The sequence below is a fragment of the Macrotis lagotis genome, chromosome 1 (genome assembly GCF_037893015.1).
Source record: "Macrotis lagotis isolate mMagLag1 chromosome 1, bilby.v1.9.chrom.fasta, whole genome shotgun sequence".
In the NCBI taxonomy this organism is placed as follows: Eukaryota; Metazoa; Chordata; class Mammalia; order Peramelemorphia; family Peramelidae; genus Macrotis; species Macrotis lagotis.
In genome coordinates this window covers 138428453-138432743 of record NC_133658.1, presented here as the reverse complement: position 1 = coordinate 138432743, position 4291 = coordinate 138428453, and the positions used below count along the sequence as shown (strand labels likewise).

The window sequence follows — 4291 nt, the reverse complement described above, 5'->3', positions numbered from 1 at the left end:
TTGTGTTTTTAAAGTTTTGAGTTTCAAATTTTATCCTTCCTTCACCTTGCCCATTCCTTAGACATTAAGCAATCTGATACAGGTTATGTATATACAATTATATAAGATATTTCTATAGTAGTCATTATGTGCAAGAAGACTTGAACAGAAGAAAGAAAAAAAGAAAAAAATTAAAAGGAAGAAAGAAAGAAGCAGAAAGGAAGAAAAAGAAAGAAAAACAAAGGAGAAAATTGTTTCAATCTATTCAGACACTTTCAGTTCTTTCTCTGGAGGTGTATAACATTTTTCATCATGAATCATTTGAGCTTATCTTGGATCAGTGTATTGTTGAGAATAGCTGAATCATTCAAAGTTCATCATACAATATTGCTATTACTGTATACAATGTTCTCCTGGTTCTGCTTACTTCACTCTGCATTAGTTCATGTAAGTCTTTCCAGGTTTTCTGGAAATCATACTTCTTGCCATTTCTTATAGCACAATAGTATTCCATTACAATCATATACTACTTGTTCAGCTACTCTCCAATTGCCCCAAGATGATGCGTATCATCTTGATTTCCAATTTTAAGTCACCACAAAAAGAACTGCTGTAGGTATTTTTGTAAAATAGATTTCCTCCCTCCCTTTTTAAATTTCTTGAGATACAAACCTAGCATTGCTTTGCTGGATCAAAGGGTAGGCACAGTTTTATATTCCTTTGGGCATAGTTCAAATGAGTTTAAGAATTCTGAGCTACACAGCAAGACTAAAGTGAATGGGTGTCCATTCTAAAATTGGCACTAATGTGGGGAGTCCCCCAAGAGGGGAGATCTGCTAGGTCCTTGAGGAGGGATAAACAGATCCAGGTCAGAAAATAGAGCAGGTCAAAGCTTCTATGCTGATTACTGTGGGGCTTGTCCACCATAAATAGCCTCTAAATTTTAGCCTGAATGTGACAGAGAGGCCTAGTTTAAGAGAGAGAGAGAGAGAGAGAGAGAGAGAGAGAGAGAGAGAGAGAGAGAGAGAGAGAGACTAGGGTACAATTGAAATAATTTTATAAGAGGTATCTATGAAGTAAATGAGAGTGAATATTAACTAATATGCCAGAACAGCTAGCATTGTTTTCACTACAACATATTTATTCCAATATATTGTCCTTTCAAATAATCTCCTTAGAAATATACAGTTTTTCCATTAATGTTCTGCCAATCCTCAAAATATGTTTATGAATCTCATAGGAAAGTAGTCAGATTATTGAATGATTCCGAAGGTAAATCTAAGGCACCTAGACTGAAAAAGTACTTTTGTGGGTTGCTTCCTGAAAGGGGGAGGGTGAGAGAGAAGGGGGGGGGAGGGCAGAGCGAGTAGATAAGCGAAATGAGGTACCTGGAGGTGCTGATTTACTTATGTCTCACAGCAAGTTTGTTTCTGATCTGAGATTAGAAACCATACTTTTACAGTGAATAAATGGATTGCTTTTCAACTCTGTCCATTCCTTTCCAAAGTATCAGGATAAAGGAGCTCTAAGTGACCATATACTCTGGATATCTTTTTCTTTTCTTCCTACCAGACAGCCCATCATCATCAGTTTGGGGGGTTGGGGGATTCTGGGAATAGGGAACAGAGGGTAAGAGGTTTGATCTTTCCTCTTAATCTTCCTGGATGTTATCTGAAGGATCTAAGCCTGTGATGGCTCTAAAGAAGGATCTAAACTGTGATGAAGGGAATCAGCTTCCCAGGACAGCAATTTCTCTTTAGAATTAATGGATCCTTGCCATTGTCCCACAGCTTTCTTCAATGGAATGTAAACTCATTGAGGGTGGAAACAGTCTTTTTTCTTTTTTCTTGTTCTGTTTTAAGAAATCTATACATTCTCAGATCCTGGGACCAATAATATTCTGGTAAATGTTTAACCAACTGGCTCTCTGAAAACAAACAATTATGTGCAACACTCCTTTAAATTTAGGTTGGCATCAACATTTCCTGCATTCTTTTCTTTAAACTTCATTGATACAATCTGTATTAAAATTTTCTACATGCCTTTTTTTAAAAAATTGATTTTCCAACTACATACACAAATAGTTTTCAATAATCAAATTTTTGCATGGTTTTGAGTCTCCCCCACTACCTTCGCTCTTCCTTCCCTTTGACAGAGAGCAGTTTGATAAAGGTTAGACATGTGAAACTATTCTACAAGTCTTGGTAATTTATAAATGCAAAATTTTTAGTGTTTTTTTTATTTCTGAGGAGTAAATGTTTCCATTGAAAAGTTAGCAATGGACTCTGTGGAGATACTAGGAGCAGACTTCAGCACATCCCTGCCTAGTTTAGTGTTTTGACTAGTAGGTTTAATTATTAGATTGCTCAAATGATTCTATGATGTCATCAATGTGAATTTTTCCTTTGATCATGAAAATTACAATCCATCCATCCTTGACCATCCTAAGCAACTCTTCTTTATGTTTTTATATTTTCTGTAGAAATTCTCCCAATAAGCTAGGTAACTTCCATCTCCCCCCCCCCCCCCGAAATTAAACTTTGTCAACAGACTACATAGGTTGTCCACTGGTTAGTCCTTCTCATGGTTTTCTTTGAATTTGAATTTTTCCTTTGTTAATGTAGATAGTTTAAAACCTTATTAACTTGTTCCTGCCATATATACATAATAAAAGTAGTAATATGATGATGATCTAGCCCTCTTAGCTTAGTTTTTATGATTAAGTTCATTTTTGTATTAAGATCCAAAGGATTTGTGGGATCTGAGGAAAACTAAAAACCTCAGACAAAATCTGCCCTTTGAACTTTACTAGGAGACATGCTTTGATTTGAAGGAACTATAATCAAAAATGGATGAAATTAACTGGAAGTGTCTAATCCTGAGGATACTAGAAGCTTGGGTCAGAGGCATTATTCCTCTAAGCAATAAGAAATAAATTCAAAGACATAGACTGTCTGAAGGCTGTATTTTTCTGGCTGATTTTTCTGGGTTCAGAAAGAACTTGATCCTTAAGGTTGTTCTGGGTTTGGAAAGAACTTGAGGACTCAGAGTTGAAGGATCTCTCATCTTAGGTACAGAAAGTAGTTGAGCTTTTTTTTACTATATTGGTTTAGAATCCTGTCTTTTTAAAAGATTTGAAGTTTAGGTTGACGGATTGCCTTCATAAGAGAAAATAATAATTCCTTACTTAAGGACTTAGCTAAAACACAAATGAAAGAAGGAAATGGAGCAACAGAAGCTGAGTAGGATGCAGAAAATATCCCCAAAGTAGAGCATCAGAAGATTTTGGGATATCTAGATATAGGAATTCTATATAGATAGAGGAATGCAGATTCTTTTTTTTATTTGTCAAATGTTTATTGGGTAAATGGGGAAGGCAGGCAGGGACCAGGTTTAATCCTTCTTGGCAGCAGCCTTCCTCATGGCAGCTAGGACATTGCTGAGCTCCTCTCTCTTCCTCTTGGCACGGATGTGAGTTCCCACCCTTTTTTGGATGAACTTAAGGGCTCACTTATCCTTGGAGACCTTTAACAATTCCATGGCCCACTTCTCATAGGGGGCAAACCCACACACCTCCCGGATCATGTCTCTCATGAATTTGTTGTGTTTGGTCAAACGCCCAAGGTGGTGGCAGTGTCGCGGCTTTGCCACCTTTTTGGTAACTTTGTGGCCCTTGTTGAGGCCCACGGCCATGGGGTATCGGATGGCCATGGCTACGGCGCCAGCGTAGCCCCAGCGGCAGCCACAGGAGAAGGGAGGAGAGTGCGTTGAACTCTGGGATATGTCGAGGAATGCAGATTCTAAATTTAATTAATATCCAAATTCCAACTCAAGATACCATGTGCTCTTGACCTTAGTCCTTGACTTTAAACCTTGTGAGTGCTTTGTTCCCTGGGGTCAGAGATCTGTCATAACCAAATTCCTTATTAGTTTTCTCCTACCATTGCTACCATAATGGGAGGCCTGATCCAACATCTGCATCCCAGCCCTTCTTAACACTAATTAGTATATGCTCCTCCAGTCCATGAAAATTTGGTTTCTAGAATTTATTCACAACAGAAAAGATAATTTCCAAATTCAGAAAATTTGCAATAATATGAACAATTGAAAATTTTCATAAAAGATAGATAAATAGAATCTCCTTCAAATCATCCATAGCAAATAGTTATTCAGTATCCATTTAAGAACTTCAAGTGTGAGAGGAAACCATGATCATTTAGAACATCCCATTAAAATTTTAGTCTGCTTTACTTGTTTGCAAGTTAGTTTTTCTTTATATGAAATCTAATTCTGGCTCTTTGCAGTTTACTCC

At 37.1% G+C, this 4291-nt stretch overlaps 1 pseudogene; it reads right to left on the bottom strand.

The window, feature by feature from the left end:
* Positions 1-3320: 3320 nt before the first annotated feature.
* LOC141514277 (large ribosomal subunit protein eL36-like) lies at positions 3321-3706 on the bottom strand (annotated as a pseudogene).
* Between the last annotated feature and the right edge of the window lie 585 nt (positions 3707-4291).